The sequence below is a fragment of the Macaca fascicularis genome, chromosome 1, assembly GCF_037993035.2.
Source record: "Macaca fascicularis isolate 582-1 chromosome 1, T2T-MFA8v1.1".
Lineage (NCBI taxonomy): Eukaryota > Metazoa > Chordata > Mammalia > Primates > Cercopithecidae > Macaca > Macaca fascicularis.
In genome coordinates this window covers 211,487,265-211,510,351 of record NC_088375.1, presented here as the reverse complement: position 1 = coordinate 211,510,351, position 23,087 = coordinate 211,487,265, and the positions used below count along the sequence as shown (strand labels likewise).

General features: G+C 50.1%; 1 long non-coding RNA gene across 1 annotated transcript; it reads left to right on the top strand.

Moving 5' to 3' along the window:
* Window positions 1–492: 492 nt before the first annotated feature.
* On the top strand, window positions 493–23,087 carry LOC135968810 (uncharacterized). Its single transcript, XR_010583778.1, has 3 exons — window positions 493–674; window positions 1,111–1,238; window positions 23,013–23,087. It is a non-coding gene; the product is annotated as an uncharacterized lncRNA (long non-coding RNA).

Sequence of the window (23,087 nt, the reverse complement as noted above, 5' to 3'; positions counted from 1 at the left end):
GTGCAGTGGCGTGATATCGGCTCACTGCAACCTCTGCCTCCCAGATTCAAGTGATTCTCCTGCCTCAGCCTCCCGAGTAGCTGGGACTACAGGCGTGTGCCACCATGCCCAGCTAATTTTTTTGTATTTTTAGTAGAGATGGGGTTTCACCATGTTAGCCAGGATGGTCTTGATCTCCTGACCTCGTGATCCACCCGCCTCGGCCTCCCAAAGTGCTGGGATTACAGGCGTGACCCACCGTGCCCGGCCCAGAAATGAGATCTTACTCTAGGTTCTCGAACCCTGCTCCAGCACCCCTGACCTTGCCCCCAACCCCAGCACATCCTGCCCTCCCATGGCACCCCCTCCACACCCTGTTGCCCACGCACACCTGCCCCGTCCCCAGGCAGCAGCTTCCCCTGACACACATTTTCCACTGCTAGGCGGGGCAGAGCAGGTTACAGGTGAAAACAAGGTTTCCTTTCCTGAGTCCTTCCCCCACCTCCCAGCCCTACTCCCTTGTTTGGTTTCTGTCCCTGCAGAACATACCTGTCCACAGTCCCTGACTTCAATGGCACAGGGTCCGTTGGGGGCCAGAACATTCGAGGCTATGTGACTGCCACCTAGGGTCTTGGATCAGGTACAGGGTATAGTGAGGACCTTGGCTCTGCTGCATTTGAACTGTGTGACTCTGGGTAAGCCCGTTCCCCTCTCTGAGCCGGGTGACTCTGGGCAAGCCCCTTCTGCCCTCTTTCCCCATCTGCAAAAAGGAATAGTAATTCCAGTCCCCTGGGACTGTTATGGGAATTAAAAGGGACAATGGAGGGAGTGCAAATGAGTTCTATCAATCCAATTATTTGTGGGGACAGGGCAGGTACCCAGTGTAAGTAGGAGAGGTCCCCTTCTCTGGGCCCAGCACTATGCCAGCCACTGAGGGGTCGTGAGTGTTTAGAATCTAGCGTGTGTTCAGGATGGGGGAGGGAGACTCCAGTGGACAGTACACTAGCCTGGGAGTAAGAAACCTGGGTTTTGATCCCCTAACTCTCTGTGTAACTTTGGCATGTCTCCTCTCCTCTTCAGGCCTCAGTTTCCCTGACTTGCAATAAGGGGACTAACTTGTATGCTCCCCAGGTCTGATGTCCTAGAGCCTGCACAGTGCCAAGAGAAGGCAAGGCCAGGTAAGAATGGTGCGAACTTCCAAGCTGACACCACTCCGAAGTCACTCCTGCTGAGAACCTGAGGTGAAATCTTGGCTGGAGGTCAGTTCTCCTTGATTTCCTCCCATCAGCTTCTGTGGCAAGCTCTTTTGTGTCCCCGGCTGGTCTGAATCGCTGCCCATCTTATCAGCCAGGCTTTCTTCTTCTGGCTTCATGAGCCCCTGCCCCTCTTTGAAGACCAGCTGCAGTGTTCCTTCCTCCAGGAAGCCTTCTCTGACTCCCTCCGGCAGAATTGGGCATTTCCTCCTTGGAGCTCTCACTGCCCCTCCTAGAACACTCCATCTCCACACTTACCTCTCTTGCTTAGACTAAGTGTCTGAATACCTCACCAGGTTTGAAGGCAAGAGCTGAGTCTTGTGGTTGCATGTCAGGCATCCAACACAGGACCATGTGCAGAGTCAGTGGTAATAATGGGAGGATGGATGGGGGAATGGGGAGAAAATGAATGAATGGATGAATGAAGGAATTGAGAGGTGGATGGCTGTGAGGGCTATGGACAGATGATTTGATGGGGGGATGAATAATGTCAAAGTGAATAGGTCAGCAAATAATTAGCTACTGATAATTATTGTTAGCACCACACATCACTGGAGTCACCAAACACACACCTGGACATGCCAGCGAATTCCCCTTGCTTCCGTGATTCTAGGGCTCTGGTTTCCCCTCCAATGCATGGATGTTGGCCAAAGAACCCTCCTATGTCTCTCTCCACATGACAGCCTGGGGTCAGCTGCCCATTAGAATGTCTTACCTTTCTCAATACATTTTAATTTCTCAAGCATCAGGATTAAGATGATGGTGACTAATTCACTGTGAACTCTGCGTCCTACACGAGGCTCGGGAATGGGTGTTTCTGGATGTTTTGGTGAGGAGGGAATTGCTGACCATGACACTGGCAAAGATGCCAAGATGACCCACTGGCCACTTTTCCTGCCTCGTCTAGTTTCCCCTCCTCTCCCCACAATCCAGTACAGCCTGTACCTTCACCCATGAACAACGCTCTCACCTGCTAAAAGAGAATTTTACAACTGACCTGGAGTCCCCAGTTCTCTGCTGCCACCTATTCCATGTGACCCAGAGACCCCAGAAGAATAGGGGTCAGAACCCAGATTGAAGCTGGTTGTAGTGGCTCATGCCTGTAATCCCAACACTTTGGGAGGCTGAGGAGGGCAGATCACCTGAGGTCAGGGGTTCCAGACCAGCCTGGCCAATATGGTGAAACCCCGTCTCTACTAAAAATACAAAAATTAGCCGGGCATGGTGGCAGGCGCCTGTAGTTCCAGCTACCGGGAGGCTGAGGCAGGAGAATCACATGAAGCTGGGAGGTGGAGGTTGCAGTGAGTTGAGGTTGTGTCACTGCACTCCAGCCTGGGCGACAGAGCGAGACTCTGTTTCAAAATAAATATGGAACCCAGTTTGGAGGGTTGCTGCCTTTCCCTCAGTCTGTCCCCTAGAGTCGGTTGATAGCACTGAGGGACTTGGGGTCAGAAGACTTCAGTTCAAATGTTTACTTTTCAGCCCTTGTCAACTGCTTTCTTCTGGGAGGAGGGGCCCAGAGGTGGACAGAGCAGCAAGGAGAGATAGACTTTGGAATGACACAGAAGCAGGTTTGAATCCTGCTCCGCCAGGGAGTTACTGTGACCTCAGGCAAGTGATGAACTCTTCTGAGTCTCTGCTTCCGCATCTGTAAAATGGGAGAAGAGTACCATCACCTCCCACCTCCCAGATGCTGTTCAACCTCTAGCCATCTGTGATGATGGAAATGTCTAATTCTGCCCAAGAAAGTCACAGAAAGTTTCCTGGACATTTTTCTATGTCTTTTAAAATCTCAAGAATTTTTATATTGATTATAATGGATAATATTTCATATTGATAATATTTTGAGACATTGGGTTAAATATGTTACTAAAACAGAATTTTAAAAAAGATGCTGCTCAAAAGTCCTTCTGCTGTGCGGCCATCCCAGCCTCTCCCAGAGTTTGGTGGCTTCTCTCCTGCCTTGTCACAGGGTTTGCATGTGCCTCTATTATAGCTTTTAGTTTTTTTATAACTCTGTTGCCCAGACTGGAGTGCAGTGGCGTGATCTCGGCTTACTGCCACCTCCACTCTCGGTTCAAGCGATTCTTGTGCCTCAGTCTCCCAGGTAGCTGGAATTACAGGCCCATGCTACCATGCCCAACTAATTTTTGTGGTTTTTGGTGGAGATGGAGTTTCACCATGTTGGCCAGGCTGGTCTTGAACTCCTGACCTCAAGCAATCCACCTGTCTCAGCCTCCCAAAGTGCTGGGATTACAGGCATAAGCCACCACAGCCAGCCTGTTACAATTTTTAGAAGTTATATTGTAGTTGTCTGTTTAGGGGTCTGTCTCACTGACTAGCCCAGGAGCTCCTTGAGGGCAGGAACTATATCTTGGTCATCTCTACTCCCAATTCCTTGCATATAGCCTGGCACACAGCAGATGCTAAGCAGTAGTTAATAAAGTGGATGACTACACATATGTGAAAGCAGTGTGAATTGCAGTGAGAATTTTATTATTCTTCCATACCTGGAGTTCTAGGTGAAAACAACAGGATACATGCCACATAAACCATGGTCAAGGCTTTGGCAGGAAACAGATGGTACAACCAAATGGGTAATTTGTAAAAAGTTTAATGAAGGGACAACTAACAAAGGTGTGGGCAAGGTTTAGGAAAACCAGGGGGAATTGTGCAGTACCCCAGGGCTGGCAGGCAATATGAGGAGCTGTTACCACCTGTGGCCTGAAGGGTGGGCAGGGAGAGGTCACCTGGACCCATGGCCAGAGATGTATGCACAGGGCCAACTGATAGGAGCGTAGGCTTCGGGTGAGGGACACAGCCAAGGTGGCAACCCTGCAGGAAGGGGCCTCTGCCCTCCTGCCTCATCCAGCCAGAAGCCAGAGGGCAATGGGGGCCATTGATGTCACCCACAAAGGTCACCTAATCAAGGTACAGAACAGGTTGAGGAAGGGCGAAGCGGAGTTCTGGAGGGGCAAACAGATTCAGCATGAGAAAGAACATAATACCCTCCGGATCTTTAAGGACTTCTGGATATGCTTATAAAATACAATAAATGCTGGGCACAGTGGCTCACACGTGTAATCCCAGCACTTTGGGAGGCAGAGGCGAGCGGATCACCAGATCAGGAGATGGAGACCATCCTGGCAACCACGGTGAAACCCCGTCTCTAATAAAAATACAAAAAATTAGCCAGGCGTGATGGCAGGCACCTATAATCCCAGCTACTCAGGAGGCTGAGGCAGAAGAATTGCTTGAACCCAGGAGGCAGAGGTTGCAGTGAGCCGAGATGGCACCATTGCACTCCAGCCTGGGCAACAGAGTGAGATTCTGTCTCAAAAACAAACAAACAAACAAACAAACAAATACAATAAATGGCCATACCCAACAATAATCATTAGCCCTTAAGCACCTACTGTGTGTCAGGTGCTATGCTAATCCATTTTCCAGTTGTGCAAACTGAGGCTCAGAGAAGCCAAGCAACCTACCCAAGGTCACACAACAGGAAGTAGCATAGCCAGGACTGGAACACAGGTGGGCCCCAAAGTGCAGGTTCTCATCGTCCTTTAGCAACTACCTATTGCTAGGCACTATTTCCAATCCAACAAAGCTCTGCAAGATCAGTGGTTTTTTTCCCAGAAACTTAGAGAAGTCAGGTGTTTTCTCTAGGGTGATTTCTTCCTAGCTCATAGGGGGTGGGGGTAGGGGCAGGGAAGCAGGGTTGGAGAGTTTGCCATTAGTTGGAGCAGGTGACTGGCAGATTGCACGGTGGCAGCTCAGGGATTTTTTTAGCCCCAACGGGTGGAGCCACCTCTCACCAGGTGCCTCCTGGAGTCACTCCCCAGCTGCAACCACAGGATTTAGACTTTCAAAGCTGGGCAGGCCCTCAGCATCCTCTAGGCTGCCTCTCGCCTGTGACTTTAAAACTAATAATAATGATCGCAGTCAGCCATGGTTTCCTGAACCCCTGGTGTACTCATTCATTATCTTTCTCTACATTGTCGCTAATCTGACCACAACTCTCCTTTAGGATTGTACAACATCTACAGGCAGGTATCATGGGCTGCTCATTTTGTAGATGAAGTCTGAGGCTTAGAAGGCAAATGACTTGTCCACAATCACAAGGCAAGTCAGACCCTTCAGAGCCAGACCCTGACCCCAGGGCAGTGTATGCAGCTTAGAACAGATCCCGGACCTGGAAAAGCTGCATCCACATCCCCAATTGCACCTACCAGCTGTGTTGACCTTGGACAAGTCATTTCTCTGCATCTTAGTTTCCTCATCTATGAAATAGGAACAGCAATAGCATCTGCTTCATCTGGTTGTGGTAAGGATGAAATGAAGGATGATACGTAAAGCACTCAAAGCAGTAATTAGAAACACACTAAGGGCTTTATAAGCATTGTATCCTGGAGTCCACTGAGCTTTCCAGCCATGTCTGAGGAGGCTCTTAAAATTGCTTCTTTGTGACCCTGGCTTTCATAGTAATCAACTGAATGGTTCCCACCAGGGCCATGCACTATGCTTGACAGGCCATGCTTGCCCCATTCAGCCCTCACCATCACCCCGTCCCCATTTTGCAGACAAGGAAACTGAAGCCCAGAGAGGAATTATAACCTGCTCAGGCCTCCACACCTCAGAAACTGCAGAGCCAGGGGGGCTCCTCCCAAGTCTGAAGCTGGTAGTTCCCCCTCCCCACTGCAGGAAACCCAGATTGTTGTGATTATTGGTATTGTTGTCCAAAACAATACTGGAGACGATGACAATACAACAATCATGGAGGGTGCTTCTTTCCACTGGCTCAACAATTATCCCTACGCCCATAGGGAGGGGGCCTGGGCCTTCAAGAAGAGGCTCCTCGAGCAGGATGAACAAACAAGCAGTGAAAACCCTGCAGCTGGGCCCCAGGTGCTGGAAGAGAGAGTGGGGCAGGAAGCGGGCAGGCCATTTCTTTCCTCTTCTTTCTTATTTGTTTGAGAAGCAACTTTACTTTCTAAATCGGTCATTGTCACCCGTTAGCCCCCACCCCACCTGGGCCAGGGCCTCTGGTGACGGGAGCTCAGGAGGAAGCTCTAGGGGGCAGGAGGGATGAGGGTGCAAGGTGGGGCAGGGCCTGGGCCCACCTGGACGTGGGGGCTTCTTTCCTGCAGGAGCCTCATGGGCCACCTTCAGGTGACCTGGGCCTGGCAGACAGTGCCTGCTGGAGGTGTGACCTGAGTCCTCCAGGTTCAGCTGTCAGTGGGGAGGGGAGGGTACCCTCATAAACAGGGAAGTAGCTGGCACAGTGGTCAGAAGTAGCCTGGCTCTGGAGTCAGACACATTTGACTTCCACAGTCTGTCACCTTGGGCAAGTTACTTCACCTCTCTGAAAATGGGATGGTTTGTTGTGAAGATTAAACATAATCAAACAACATGACACATGTAAAGCATTTAACATGTTTACTAGCACATTTACCACTGGAGATTTACTCAAGAAGCCAATAGGTATTGGGCATTTACTACACGCCAGACACTTTTAAAGCATTCTACACATATTAATTCATTTATTCAGCACAATTAACCTTCTTCCCACTTAACAGATGAGAAAACTGAGGCACACAGAGAGGTAGAGTTCCTCACATAGAGGCAGATCCAGGCTTGGCAGGATGTTGGTAAAGGGGGTCTCAATACTGGGGGGGTCTCTTTAAAAAATAATGAAGTACAACGCCATGCCAATGGGGGACCCAGGACTTAAACCTCACCATCCTCACCTTAAATCTCCCTCTAAGCTCTGCCACCGTGCTAGGAAGTGGTGGCAGAGGTCAGGTGGCTAGCTCCAGAACCCATAAGAGTTATAAGCACTATTGAGAGTACATGAGACAGTCACTGCAGAATGCCACACAAATAAGAGGCAGCACTTCCACTGCACGTACCATGGGCTACACACTCATTTAACCCTTCCAGGAACCTAATGAGGGTGGCATGTTATTACCACGCCCATTTTACAGATAAGGAAGTCAAGGTTCAGAGCGGACCAATGGTTTGCCTGAAGGCACAGTGCTAAGGAGTGGTAGAGCAGGATTCCAGCCGAGGCAGCCTGATCTCAGGGGCCACCTGTGTAGCCACTACAATAACTGTCACCTCGCTTATGACTGGGGCTCAGCACCTTCCCCTCACCTCCCCTTGCAGGCTCTCTCATCTGTTCCCTGACAGCAGCTTGGGGTGTGGACAAGACACCCCTGCTTTGGAGTCAGAGACGCCTGGATCCTAATCCTCACCCTGTTGCTTGCTGTCCCTGAGACAGTCTTTTCCCATCTCTGAGCCTTAATTTTCTCATCTGTAAAATAGGGATTGTACAATTTATAGGGTGGTCACAAAGTGCAGATACGCCAATGATTATTTTATGTGTTTTGTAACATACTATCAATAAGCCATGTATTATGTACGTACAGTTGCCTCTGACTAACATTTCATAGGGTGGTTTGGAGGGTCAGAGTAAGGCGAAGTGTCTGGCCCATATTAAATGCTCAGGACCAGTAGAGATCACCATCCTGGGGACAAGGGGACAAGTCACGTGTGAGGAGTTGGGGGAATGGAGAAACGGACAAAACCAGATGTTGGGACGCCTGCATTCTAAATGGATTTCTACCACCAGCTTGTGGTGTGACCTTGGACAAGTCACTCCCTCCTTTCTGAGCTCAGTTTCTCCATTTGCAAGTTGTAGGCATCACTCCCCACTAATGCATGAATGAAATTGTCTCTAAGGTCCTTAAGAGACTGAATTTCTGGGTAGGAGCACAGGAGCATCTTCTGGGACTCTCTGAGGGCTGTTCCCATGAAGCTTCCCCCTACTCTTGGGGTGCTCTTCATGGCTCCCACTCTTGAGACAAACAGGAGGGTTTGCAGGGAACTCATACATCTCATCTGCTCCAGCAGAACCACAGTGCATGGCTCAGTCATGGGCTCTGCAACTGAATAGGTTTGATCTGATCTGTTTCTCACCTGTAAAATGGAGATGAAGATAATATAATAGATGTCCTTAATCTCATTTTATAGAGGAGGAGATGGAGGTTCCAGAAGGCACAGGACTTGCTGGAGGTCATGGCTCTCACCTTGCCCTTATCCTACTGCCTCTGGCCCACCCTTCTACAGATATGGGCTTTCCCTATGGGAATTCCAGTTCCCTCTCCCCATCCTAGAGGATTGGATCACATTGTCCTTTGCCCTCTGCCTGACATCCTGTCTCTCCTCTCTCCCCATCTGGCAAACTCATCCAGTGGAGTTGGGCCAGCCCTGGTGTCCCTACTTATGAGCATGGTGACGCTGAGTAAGCTGCCCACCCTCTCTGGGCTCCATCCCCTCATCCATGTCACAGGAACAATGTGGAAATGCTTGGCACACCCAGTACCTGATCCATTGTGAGTGCACATGAAATGTCATCTCAAATGTTGTCTTCTTAGGGGGCTGCCTGGGGGCCTCCATGTGGACCAGATTTCTCTGGGCTTGCAAAACCCAGTCCCTTCAGCACTTATCACTCCATATCGCAACCATCCACCATCAGGTCTGTATCCCATACATCCTCAGATCCCTGTGTCTTCTTTACATCTGCTGTGTTTGGCATAGGGACTGATATACAGGAGGCACTCAGTTAAAGATTGTTCAGTGAGTGAATGAATGAATGAACGAATGGTGCCTGAGTGGTGCTAAATTTGTTATCCTTTCTGCCCTGTTAAGATGGCAGGATTCTGGGTGCTACAACTACCACCAACAACTAATACTATTTCTTTGGCCAGCACTGTAAGTAGCTCCTACTTATTGGGCATTTGCTATGTGCCAGGCACTGGGGTAAGCATTTCTCGGTGTCTCTCACTCAGCCCTCTCTGTCACCCTATGGGGTGGGTGTTCTGTCATTGCCCCCATTTCACAGATAAGCAAACAGGCTCTGCTGGGGGAGGTGGCAGAATCAGTGTTAGTGACACCGGGTCCCAGAGCCTTCCCATGTCAGGTGAGGGTGGGTGGTTGGAGACCAGAACAGTGAGTGTGAGTGACCCCTCCCAGAAGTTGCCTTTGACCATTCGCTCCTTGTAGAATTTCTCTTCTCCCTCGAAGACGCTGCTTCTCCCGGAACCTCTCTCATACCCCTCAGTCTCCTTCCCAAGTTCTACCCAACCCTTGAATATTAGTGTTCCCCAGGGTTCTGCCCTCAAGCTTCATTGTAAACTGAGGCAGGGCTGGAACCTTTTTTGTCTGCCTGGCATATTTTTCCAATCCTCTCATTTCCTGTCCATGTGGTCTGGTCAGGTATCCCTCACAGGGCCCCACACTCTGGGAAGGGAAGTAGGCCAATCACAGTGTCCCATTTTCCTTGATGCAGTGATTGGTTTGGGCCTGGGCATGTGATACAAGCTGAGCCAATCAGAGCCCTCCCAGGAACTTTCCATGCAGCCAGTGGCGAAGCTTGGCTCTCTCCTGAAATGAGAGCTGGTAGGACGTTTTGAGCATCTTTCCTGGGACTGGAGAATGCCTATCTGCCATAGGAGAGAAGGCCCATTCTTTTTGTTTGTTTGTTTGAGACAGAGTCTCACTCTGTCGCCCAGGCTGGAGTGCAGTGGTGTGATCTTGGCTCACTACAACCTCTGCCTCCCAGGTTCAAGCAATTCTCCTGCCTCAGCCTCCCAAGTAGCTGGGATTACAGGCACTCACCACCACACCTGGAGAATTTTTGTATTTTTAGTAGAGTCAGGGTTTCACCATGCTGGCCAGGCTGGTCTTGAACTCCTGACCTCAAGTGATCTGCCTGACTCAGCCTCGCAAAGTGCTGGGATTACAGGCGTGAGCCACCATGCCCGGTGGAGAAGGCCCATTCTTTTTTTTTGTTGTTGTTGTTGTTGTTGTTGTTGAGACGGAGTCTGGCTCTGCCGCCCAGGCTGGAGTGCAGTGGCCGGATCTCAGCTCACTGCAAGCTCCGCCTCCCGGGTTTACACCATTCTCCTGCCTCAGCCTCCCAAGCAGCTGGGACTACAGGCGCCCGCCACCTCGCCCGGCTAGTTTTTTTGTATTTTTAGTAGAGACGAGGTTTCACCGTGTTAGCCAGGATGGTCTCGATCTCCTGACCTCGTGATCCGCCCGTCTCGGCCTCCCAAAGTGCTGGGATTACAGGCTTGAGCCACCGCGCCCGGCCGAGAAGGCCCATTCTTAAAGAAAGGCACAGACAACAGAACTGACTGATGGGGGTGATGGGGAGATAACCCAATGTCATCATTGGAAACCCTGGATCCAGCAATGCCCGAAGTTTGACTCACCCTTGAAACTCTAAGATAAAGGAGCCACTACGTTTGTAGGATCGTTTTGCTTTTTGTTTTGTTTTCCATAACCTAATTTGAACTCAGTTTCTGTCACTTTCAACCAAAAGATTCCTAATATTCTCTCTCTTGCCTCTCCCTGGATGATCTCGGGTCTTATCTAGTCCTATATCTGGGTGTGTAGTGCAGTCAGTTCTTGAGGAAGTGGACATCTATGGACATCTGGGAGGTACCTCAAAGGTGACCTCGCTCTGCCTGCCGCCTTCCTGAGTTAATGCTGTCATCATCTACCTCAGCTCCTGATACAGGAAATTCTGTCACCTTTATTTTGCGTCTCTCCCTCTTAATTGTTCTCCTGGATCTACTGCTATTCAGTTTCAGAAAGTTCTTGCCCAACTTCCCCCCCTCCCTCCCCATTGCCATTACTTTGGTTCAGGCCTCCTTCAGCTCACCACAACAACTTGAATCTGTCCTTCCTTTCCTCCCCTTGTCCATCCTCCATACCTACTACCACAGAGATTTTTTTCTTTTTTTCTTTTTTTTTTTTTTTTTTTTGAGATGGAATCTCATTCTGTTGCCCAGGCTGGAGTGGAGTGGTGCAATCTGGACTCACTGCAACCTCCACCTCCCAGGTTCAAGCAATTCTCCTGCCTCAGCCTCCCAAGTAGCTGGGACTACAGGTGCGCACCCCCACGCCTCGCTAATTTTTGTATTTTTAGTAGAGACGGGGTTGCACTATGTTGGCTAGGCTGGTCTCGAATTCCTGACCTCAAGTGATCCACCTGCCTCGGCCTCCCAAGGTGCTGGGATTACAAGCGTGAGCCACTGTGCCCAGCCTGCCACAGAGATCTTTCTAGAACCCACACCTGACCATGTCACTCCTACTGCGAACCCTGAATGCCTCCCTATCAACCTCAGCCCTCTCTGTCACCCTATGGGGTAGGTTTTCTGTCATTGCCCCCATTTCACAGATAAGCAAACAGGCTCTGCTGGGGGAAGTCTGAGCTCCCTAGGGTGGTGCTGGAGGCCATTCCCAATTTGACTTCATCTTTTTTTTTTTTTTTTTTTGAAACAGAGTCTCACTCTAGCATCCAGGCTGCAGTGCAGTGGTGTGATCTTGGCTCACTGCAAACTCCACCTCTGGGGTTCAAGTGATTCTCCTGCCTCAGCCTCCCGAGTAGCTGGGATTACAGGCATGCACCACCACACCTGGCTCCAATTTGACTTTATCTTGAACCCATTTCTTCTCCCCACCCTGTATTTCAGTCACGTTTCACACCGTTTTCCTGAGCGCACTACCCCCTTTCTTGTCTCTGGACTTTTCTGCTGGAATCTGTCTCTGTCCAGCACTTGCCTTGCCCCTCTCCCAACCTGAGCTACAATCATTTTTCAGAGGGTCCCGTCAAGGCTAACTCCTCTGGGAAGTACCCCCTGTACCAGCCTGATCCCCCTTGCCCAGAGAGTCGGCTTCCCCCCTCTTCTGTGCTCCCATCACACCTGGGCCTTTGCATCCTGGGCTAACTGGGACATGAGCCCCCAAGGGCAGGACCTAGCCTGACCTCGACCTCCCTCTCCACCCTTGGGCCACTGCTGCACACTGCAGTGAGCTCCATGGGTAAAGGGGAATGCCATCCAGCCCTTCTCACAGGTATCCTCCTGGCTCATCTCATTTGGTTCTTGACTCATCCTTGACTCTTTAGGGCAAAGAGGCACCTGGAAGAAATAATTACCGTCTTTGCATGTGGGTAGTACATCACAGTTTACCAGGTGTTTCTGGGTTTCTCATTGGTCTTTATATGTCTGAGGGTTTGGGGGAAGGTGTTGTCAATCCCATTTTACAGATGGAAAGCTTGGTTCAGAGAGTCAGGGATGGAACCAATCCCCAGTCTTGGGCAAGCCCCTGACCCTGAAAATCCCTTTCTGATCCAAGCCCTCTATTTCCTAAACGTGTGCTGAGAACCAGGGAAAACCAGAGAATCAAAGTAAGAAGAGGGAACGCGGATTCTGAACTGGGCTAACAGCAACAGTAATAACGACCCCACGGCAGCCACTGCCCTTGTCCTGCGCTGTGTTCCATCCACATCATGAGCATCATCTGCTTATGAGGAAGCGTTACTCATTCCCATGTTACAAATAAGGAAACCGAGGCCCGCCACAGCTAAGAGACTTGCCTGTCTTGGCCAATTTCCTTCCGATGCCTTGGTGATCGCTACAGCCCTTTACAGTTTGTCACTTTAGCACCCCTTCCCTGATCTCACCAGTCTAGCACCAGTAGGTGGACGTGCTTCCATTTGACAGAAGCAGCAACTGAGGTTCAGAAGTCAAGGGCGGAGCTGGGAGACGGCACCCAGCCTTCCGATCGGGGGGAGCGCGCCCAGAGCCTGGTGGTGCAACTCTAGCGGGGAGGCGGGGAGCAAGCGGCAGGGCCGCGAGTGGGCGTCCGCGTCTCTTCCCCGCCAGCCGCCGCCGCAGCCCGAGCCTGACTTCCCTGCCGCGAGCGCGGCAGGTGCGCAGCCGGTGGCGGCGTCGGCGCGGCGGGTGCGCCCGCGTGGCGTGGGCGAGGGACCCGGGCGGGCGGGGCCCCACGCCCATCCTCCCTCCCCCTTGCCCTCTCTCCCGTGGCTGGTGGCAGGTGAGTGGGTGTCGAGGAACCGCCAGGCAGCGGAGAAAACAGGACGCCGCAGAAATCAGATTACTCACCTGCAGCTGCTACTACCCAGGGCTAATAAAAGCAGAGCTTCCTGTTGTTTCTTTATTACCGCCCTCTGCCTCCCTCCGCCCCAATCCGCTCCCAGCTGCAGCCAGACCCCCAACTGATCGCCAGAAACCGGTTGCTTGGGGTCCAGACCAATCCAGTGCCTGAAATACCCTCCTCTGTGCCGCACAGGGTTGGGTTAATGCTGCCTCAAGGGTGGACTTCCGTCACCTGCATGGGAACCACCTGGGGTGCTGGTTAACAACACACATCCCCAAACACGGCTTCACACCTGCTCGATCAGAATTCCTGCAGTCTGGGGCCCAAGAGCAGAATTCATAGGAATCTCAGGTGATTTGTAGGCAGGCTGAAGTCTGAGAACCACTGAGTCTGGATGTTGTAGGTTCAGATGATATAGGTTTCCTTTTCTCAAATGCGACCCACAAGTTAGGGATGAAACCTACCCCCAGTCTTGGGCACGTGGGGCAGAGCCTTAGTCTGCTCATTTGTAAAATGGGGGTGAAAATAATACAGACCTCTCAGGACTGAAACAAGGCTCAAGTGGAGAATACACTTATTGTGATTCCTAGTGATTGCTCCTGGAGTTTACAGACCAATCAGGACTAGGCACGGAGTACCATCCATGGAGTATGAGGGGCAGGATGAAGAAGCAGGCAGGATGGACCTCAGCTGGGCAGGGGCCATGATTCACCCTGGGTGCATTGAGAAAGACCTTTCACCATGGAGCTTCTCCAAAGTTCAGTCTCCCTCACACCAGGAAAATGTTCCTGCCCAGGGCATGGACAACCCTGATGGCTAGATCCACTGGCCTCTTCTCAACCCTTCTGTGACACGACTCTGGGGTGGACCTCACCTTTCTCCTCCAAGCTGACACCTCCCTCAACTTCAGGGCAAGTTTGGATCCCCATCTTCATCTTCCTCCTATCTAGCTAGCAGCTCCCTTGCAGGCACCCCCGCAGCCCTTCTCCTCCTGCCTCTGCAGTCATGGGCACCTTGGCCTATGCGCGGCCTGTACATCCTCCCAGGACAACCTCACCCACTCCCAGTTACCTTCTTGAAACTGAGCTCTGCCCTTCCTGAGTCCCTGATTCATAAACACAGCACTTCCTAGACAGCTCTGCTTGGCAACTCCCCTGCACCCAACTCAGCTTGACCAGCTCCAAACTCATCATCTTACTCTCCCCTGCCACCCGCCTCTTCTGGTTTCTCGGTCTCAGGACAACATGCCTGGATATTGTCCCGGGTGATTTCTGCTCCTCAGCTCCCACATCCAGCTTCCCAATCCAATCCATTTTATCTCCCCAGTTTTGCTCCAGAATCTGTCCCCTTCTTCCTGTCCCTCTGCGCTCCAAGCCCCCTAGTTCAGGACTCCATAATCTCTCACCTGGATGATTCCAACAGCCTCTTTTTTTTTTTTTTTGAGACGGAGTCTCGCTCTGTCACACAGGCTGGAGTGCAGTGGCATGATCTTGGCTCACTCCAAGCTCTGCCTCCCGGGTTCAAGCAATTCTCATGCCTCAGCCTCCCGAGTTGCTGGGACTACAGGCACCCGCCACCGCACCTGACTAATTTCTTGTCTTTTTGGTAGAGACGGGTTTTCACCATGTTAGCCAGGATAGTCTCGATCTCCTGACCTTGTGATCCACCCGCCTCGGCCTCCCAAAGTGCTGGGATTACAGGTGTGAGCCACCGCGCCTGGTCTCTAACAGCCTCTTAAATGGCCTTCCTGGCTCTAGTTTTACCCTTACTTTAGTCAGGGGGCTTATTCTGAGACAGAAATCTTGTCCTTGCTTTGTTTCAAGCCATCAGGTGCTCCAGAGTACAACTCAAACTCCTTCTCCTTTTCAAAGCTCACCTGGACAGAGCAACATTCTCCTCTCCACCCCACCCTCTCGGCAGTTGGCACAAACAGTGACATTTACTGAGCTCTCACTCAATGCTCAGTAACATGGCAAGCCAGTTATCTTCGTAGCTTTATCTCAGCCTCATACCATTTCCATGATTATCATTCCTGACTTACAGATGAAAAAACTGAGGAAGAGGGAGGTTAGGTAGCTTGCTCAAAGTCACAAAGCTAGTAAGTAGCAGAGCTGGAATTTGTACCCAGGTCTCTCTGGATCCAAAGCTGGTACTGTTAGCTGTTCTAATCTTGAGCCACCTCATCCCAGTTGCATAGTCTTCTCCTTTTTTGTATCTTCCCTGGCATCTCAGAGGATGCCTGGCATATGGCAGATGTTTGTTGAATGAATAAACAAATCTATCTGCACTCCCATTTAATTCAATTTTTTTCTTTCTTTTTTTTTTTTTTTGACAGAGTTTCACTCTTGTCACCCAGGCTGGAGTGCAGTGGCGTGATCTCAGCTCACTGAAACCTCTGCTTCCTGGGTTCAAGCAATTCTCCTGCCTCAGCCCCCGAAGTAGCTGGGATTACAGGCATGGGCCACTACACCCAGCTAATTTTTGCATTTTTAGTAGAGCCGAGGTTTCACCATGTTGGCCAGGCTGGTCTCGAACTCCTGACCTCAGGTGATCCACCCACCTCGGCCTCCCAAAGTGCTGGGATAACAGGCATGAGCCTCCACGCCCGGCCCCATTTAATTTTTACATCAACCCTAGGAACTACATTTTTTAAAAAAACAGCAAAACTTACTATGTAATATTTGATAACTACAAGAAAAGTGTGTTGAATATCTGGCGTATGAAGACAAATATCTGTGAACCCATGGCCCCAGCTTAGGAACTAGGCCTTTACCAGCACCACTGAGGCCACCTGTACATGCCTACCCAGTCCTATTCCCTGCCTTCCTCCAGAAGTAAACACTATCCTGAATTTTGTGGTCATCATTCCATGCCCTTGCTTTGAAAAAAAAAATAATTTTACCAAATGGGGAGGATCCTATGCAACACATTATTTTGTTTGTTTTTTTATCTTTACATAAACAGCACAATGCATGTGCATTCTTCTTTGGCTTGATTTTTTCATGCATCACTATGTTTCTAAAATACATACATGATTTTGCATTTTTGGCTGGCCTTCATTCCTTTTTCCTGCTGTCTAATACTCCATTGTCTAATAGAATTCAGTGACTTTATCCATTCTCCAGTTGATGAGCACATGGATTGTTTCCAGTTTTTTGCTATCACCAGTAAGGCTGCCATGATCATTCTTTTTTTTTTTTTTGAGACGGAGTCTCTCTCTGTCGCCCAGGCTAGAGTGCAGTGGCACAATCTCGACTCACTGCAAGCTCCGCCTTCCGGGTTCACGCCATTCTCCTGCCTCAGCCTCCCGAGTAGCTGGGACTACAGACGCCCGCCACCATGCCTGGCTAATTTTTTTGTATTTTTAGTAGAGATGGGGTTTCACCATGTTAGCCAGGCTGGTCTTGAACTCCTGACCTCAAGAGATCTGCCTGCCTCAGCCTCCCAAAGTGCTAGGATTACAGGTGTGAGCTGCTGCACCTGGCTCATTTATTCATTTCTCAAATGTCTGCTGATGACTTTCTCAGTAAATACTGGAGAGGGAGTAGATGGTTGTGGTTAAGAGCATAGATTCTGGAACCCCCTGCCTAGATTTTCATCTCTACCTCTCACTAGCTGTGACCTTAGGTAAATTTCTAACCTATCTGTGCCTTAGTTTCCTTTCTATAAAATAAGGATGATAATAAAGTCCCCTCTCACAGGGTTGATATGTGAGGACTGATGAACGAGTTAATTCGTATAAAGGGCTTCGGAGGTGGGGTGGTACAGAGTCAGTGCTGAATAAATAAAGAGCACATGCCAGGCACTGGGCCTGCAGCGCACCATTCTGGGGACACAGGAATGAAAAGACAGACAATGACACTGACATCATGTAGCTCACTGTCCAACAGAAAGAGACAAACACAAAACAAGTAAATAAATAAAATAATGTGGCTGTGATAAAGGCAAGGAAGAAAACCACAAGGTGACGAGACAGAGGGTGACGAGACAGCGTGCCTGAGTCTCAGTGCCTGAGTCAGCTGAGGCACTGACTCAGCTGAGGGGTCATGCAGGGAAAGCCCCCTGTAGGAGTTGACATTTAGGCCGAGGCATGGAGGAGGAGAAAAAGCCACCCAGGCAAAGAGCAGAAGAAGGTGGCCCAGCAGAGAAAATGGCAGGTGCAAAGGCCCTGAGGCAGGAAGAGATTGACATTTCAAGAACAGCAAGGAGAGCAGCGTAGCCGTGGCTGCGGCCAGGTGAACACAGAGATGACAGCAAGAAGAAGGTGGGGAAGCACCAGGGCAAAGGGGCTGGATTTTTTTTTTTTTTTTTTTTTGAGATGGAGTCTAGCTGTGTCACCCAGGCCAGAGTGCAGTGGTGCGATCTCTACTCACTGCAAGCTCTGCCTCCCGGGTTCACACCATTCTCCTGCCTCAGCCTCCTGAGTAGCTGGGACTACAGGTGCCCGCCACCACGCCCGGCTATTTTTTTTTTTTTTTTTTTTTTTGTATTTTTAGTAGAGACGGAGTTTCACTGTGTTAGCCAGGATGGTCTCCATCTCCTGACCTCGAGATCCACCCATCTCAGCCTCCCAAAGTGCTGGGATTACAGGCATGAGCCACCATGCCTGGCCAGGGGCTGGGTTTTATTCCAAGTGCAGTGGGTGGTTTTGGACAGCAGAGAGTTGTGATCTGATTTATGTCTTTATTTTATTTTATTGAAACAGAGTCTTACTCTGTCACCCAGGCTGGAGTGCAGTGGTATGATCTCAGCTCACTGCAACCTCCATGTCCCAGGTTTAAGTGATTCTCATGCCTCAGACTCTAGAGTAGCTGGGATTACAGGTGCCCACCACCACACTCAGGTAATTTTTTTTTTTTTTTTTTTTTTAGTAGAGGCAGGGTTTTGCCATGTTGGCCGGGCTGGTCTCAAACTCCTGACCTCAAGTGATCCGCCTGCCCTGGCCTCCCAAAGTGTTAGAATTATAGGCGTGAGCCACCAGGCTCAGCCTGATTTATATCTTTAAAACATCCCTCTAACTGCCCTGTGATCAACTATCTATGAACTGATCTAAATAGTTCTTGAAGCCACTAGTATTTTTAGCCAGTGCCCCCTCTGTGTGAAGCAAAACTTCCCTTTACTGGTCTTAAATTTACTTCTTTCGGGTTTCAAGGGGAGCCCCCTTCTGCCTCCTGTCTTAGGGTTACTGGCCCAACGTGAGATCTCTAGTAAAGGTTTTTACAGAGTGGGTGGGAGGAGGGTCTCCCAGTTTACACCTTACCTGGTCTATGATGTTTCACCACCTGTAAAATGAAAATAATGAGAGTGGCCACCTCAAGAGGCTTTGATGATGAAATGGGACACAGGTTGGCAGCAGGGAGTAATCAATATAGGCTAGCTTCCATGCAGATGACAATTATTGGTGATCAGGAGGAGGATGATAATGATAGGGATGTTGGTGATGGTGATGATGGTGATGATGGTGATGTTGATGGTGATGATGATGATGATAGGGATGTTGGTGATGGTGATGATGATGGTGATGGTTATGATGGTGATGGTAACGGTGATGATGATGGTGATGATGATGGTGATGATAATGATAGGGATGTTGGTGATGGTGATGATGATGGTGATGATGGTGATGGTGATGGTGATGATGATGATAGGGATGTTGGTGATGGTGATGATGGTGATGGTGATGATGATGGTGATGGTGATGATGGTGATGGTGATGATGATGGTGGGGATGTTGGTGATGGTAGGGATGTTGGTGATGGTGATGATGATGGTAGGGATGTTGGTGATGGTAGGGATGTTGGTGATGGTGATGATGATGGTAGGGATGTTGGTGATGGTGATGGTGATGATGATGGTAGGGATGTTGGTGATGGTGATGATGGTGATGGTGATGATGATGGCGATGGTGATGATGGTGATGGTGATGATGATGGTGATGGTGATGATGGTGATGGTGATGATGATGGTGGGAATGTTGGTGATGGTAGGGATGTTGGTGATGGTGATGATGATGGTAGGGATGTTGGTGATGGTGATGGTGATGGTGATGATGATGGTAGGGATGTTGGTGATGGTGATGATGGTGGTGATGGTGATGATGGTGATGGTGATGATGGTGATGGTGATGATGGTGATGGTAAATGGTGATGATGATGATAATGATAGGGATGTTGGTGATGGTGATGATGGTGGTGATGGTGATGATGGTGTAGGTGATGATGGTGGTGATGGTGATGATGGTGATGGTGATGATGGTGATGATGATGATGGTGATGATGGTGATGGTGATGATGGTGATGATGATGGTGATGATGGTGATGGTGATGATGGTGATGATGATGGTGATGATGGTGATGATGATGGTGATGATGGTGACAGTGATGATGATGGTGATGATGATGGTGATGGTGATGATGATGATGGTGATGATGGTGATGATGATGGTGATGATGGTGATGATGGTGATGATGATGATGATGGGGATGATGGGAATTCTGCTGTGTGATATTGGGTGAGTCAGTGAACCACATTTTCCATGTCTGTCAAATAAGGGTGTTGGGCCAGATGATCTGTGGGGGCCCATGCAGGTCTGATGTTCTAGAATTTTCTGGTTTAGGCTCTCTTTTCCTCCTTTCAGCCTGGGTTACCTTCTTCCCCTCAATTTTGGTGCTCCCTAGTGATGTATGATGAGAGATGCAGTATTATAGTAGAGAGAAAACTGATGTGGAGTCAGGAGGCCTGAGGTTCCAGCTGCACCATTTACAGTGGAGTCTTCATGGTGCATTTAACTTACACAAATCGTGCATTTAACTTAACACACTTTTTTTTTTTTCTTTTTTTTGAGACGGAGTCTCGCTCCGTCGCCCAGGCTGGAGTGCAGTGGCGCGATCTGGGCTCACTGCAAGCTCCGCCTTCCGGGTTCACGCCATTCTCCTGCCTCAGCCTCCCTCAGCTGGGACTACAGGCGCCCGCCACCTCGCCCGGCTAGTTTTTTGTATTATTTTTAGTAGAGACGGGGTTTCACTGTGTTAGCCAGGAAGGTCTCGATCTCCTGACCTCGTGATCCGCCCATCTCGGCCTCCCAAAGTGCTGGGATTACAGGCTTGAGCCACCGCGCCCGGCCTTTTTTTTTTTCTTTTTGAGACAGGGTCTTGCTCTGTCACCCAGGCTGGAGTACAATGGTGTGATCTCGGCTCACTGCAACCTCCACTTCCTGGGTTCAAGTGATTCTCATGCCTCAGCCTCCTGAGTAGCTGGGGTTACAGATGCGTACCACCACACCTGGCTAATTTTTGTATTTTTCATAGAGACAGTGTTTCACCATATTGCCCAGACTGGTCTCGAACTCCCGGCCTCAAGTGATCTGCCTACCTTAGCGTCCCAAAGTCCCGGGATTACAGGAGTGAGCCACTGCACCCAACCTAATTTACAGACAGTTAAACATGCATGTAAAGGGAGGGGAGAGAGAGAGAGCACGTTGTGCATGAATCACTGCTACAGAGTCACACTCCCATTCCACTTGGTGAGCACTCACCCCTTGAGGGGGAATGGCACCTGCCAGGGTCCCCCTGCCGGTCCAAGTTCCTGCACATCCAGCCTCATGTGGGCTCTCATCTTGCTGAGTGTGATCCTGCTGTTCATAGGGTTTTTATGTGATGTGGCCCCAGATACAAGCCAACCATTTCACGTGTGGTGAGTGGAAGGTGCAGCTCTCTGTAACACCTGAGGAAAAAAAGAACCTGCTGTATTAGCTGTCAGCTGCTAGAGGACCTTGCTTTCTGTTTCACTGGGAAACAGAAGCAATCAGAAAGAAAATTCCTCAGACTCCACCTCTCCCTTCACTCCCGCCTGTACCCGTGCCTGTTACCTGAACGCCTTGTGTGAATTCGAATTCTACACCCTCCACTGGGACACTGCCCTTCGTCCTCTCTCAACTCCTCCAGGACAACATCAAGCAATTCCTTGTGTCTCTCCCACAGCTCCAGGGGTCCCCCTCTTCTGCTGGCTCATTCACATCAGCACATTCAATCGACTGCAGTTCTCTCCATCTTACACACACACGCACACACATGCACACACGCACAAGACCATGCACACACACCCCCACCCCCACATCGCTATATTTCTTTGCTCCCCCTCCCAGGAAAACATCTCACAGAGTTTTCTGAATTGACCATCTTCATCCCTCCTTCCTTTTCTCTCTCCAGCTCTCTCTGTGGGGCTTTCACTTCCACCGCTCCACTGAAACCGCTCTTGTCAAGGTCATCGATGACCTCCTGCTGACAAACTCAACCATCCCGTCTCAGTCCTCAGCATCAGCGGTTGGCCAGCAATTGCGCCCTCCTCCCTGCTGGACTTCCTGACCATTTCTTCCTGGGGCCCCTCTCTCTGGGTCCTCCCACCTCACGGGATCCCTCTTCAGTTTACTTTGCTGGTTCTCCCTCATGTCCCCAACTTGCACAGGCCGGAGTGCCCCAGAAGTCATCCCTGGGACCTCTCCTATTCTCTAGCCCACTCCTGGATGCCCTCACCCAGTCCCGAGGCTTTCATACATTCTCTCTGCGGATGGCTATAAATGAGTATCTCTAGCCCAGCCCCTCCCACTCGACTCCAGGCTCACATGTCTCCAGTCAGATATCCAACAGGAACCCAAACTGGATATATCCACAGCTGAACTCTTCATTTTGCCTCCAAACTTAATCATCCCCGGGTCTTTCCATCCCAGCAAAAGGCAACTCCCTCCTTCCATTGTTCAGGTCACAACTTGGGCTGTCCTTGACTCCGCTTTCTTACACCCCCAACTGACCCATCACGAATAACGTGCGTTCCACCTTCCAAAGCTTCCACGATCTCACCATCTCAACCATTCCTACCTGTGGCCAAGGCACCACCATTTCTTGCCTGGAGTTGTGTAAGAGCCTTCCAGTGACATTCCCTGCTTTCATCCTAGCACTCCCTGCCGCCTTTATACCCCATAGAATAGCCAATGTGATCTTTTTATTTATTCATTTATTATTATAGTTATTGTTATTATTATTTTGGAGACAGAGTCTCGCTCTATCTCCCAGGCTGGAGTACAGTGGTGCAGTCTCGGCTCACTGCAAACTCCGCCTCCTGGGTTTAAGCGATTCTCATGCCTTAGCCTCCCAAGTAGCTAGGATTACAGGCCCTTGCCACCACACCCTGCACCCAGCTAATTTTTGTATTTTTAGTAGAGACGGGGTTTCATCATGTTGGCCAGGCTGGTCTTGAACTCCTGACCTCAGATGATCTGCCCGCCTCGGCCTCCCAAAGTCCTGAGATTACAAGCATGAGCCACCGCGCCTGGCCAATGTGATCTTTTTAAAACATGAGTCAAATTACTTCCTTCCTCTCTTCAAATCCCCCAGTGGCTCCCTTCTCACTCAGAAAAAATCTTAACACTGCTCTGTGGCCTAGAAAGTCCTACCTGAGCTGTACACACCCCTCCCCACCTTACCTCCTGTTGCTTTTCCCTCCCTTGCCCAAGCCACACTGGCCTCCCTGCTGTTCTTTGAGCAGCCAAGTACAGTCACACTTCCGGGCCTTCTCCCCTGTATTCCCTCTGCCTAGAGGAGATAACTGCCCCTGCCCATTTATCCATGACAGGGCTTACTTCCGCTCATCACTAGACAAGCTCTCTCTGGCCATCCTATTACACATACAATAGCACCCTAATCCTCTCTCACGTCTCCCACTGTCTAGCCCCCTCTCCTGCTTGACTTTTCTTCATGGCATTCATCACTGTAGAACTGACCTTTGTTTACTGTATGTCTCTCCCATTAGAATGTTCTAGTCCTCGTCATCAGCAGAGACTTTGTTTCATCTTCTGCTGTAGCTGGAGTGCCTGGCTCATTCACG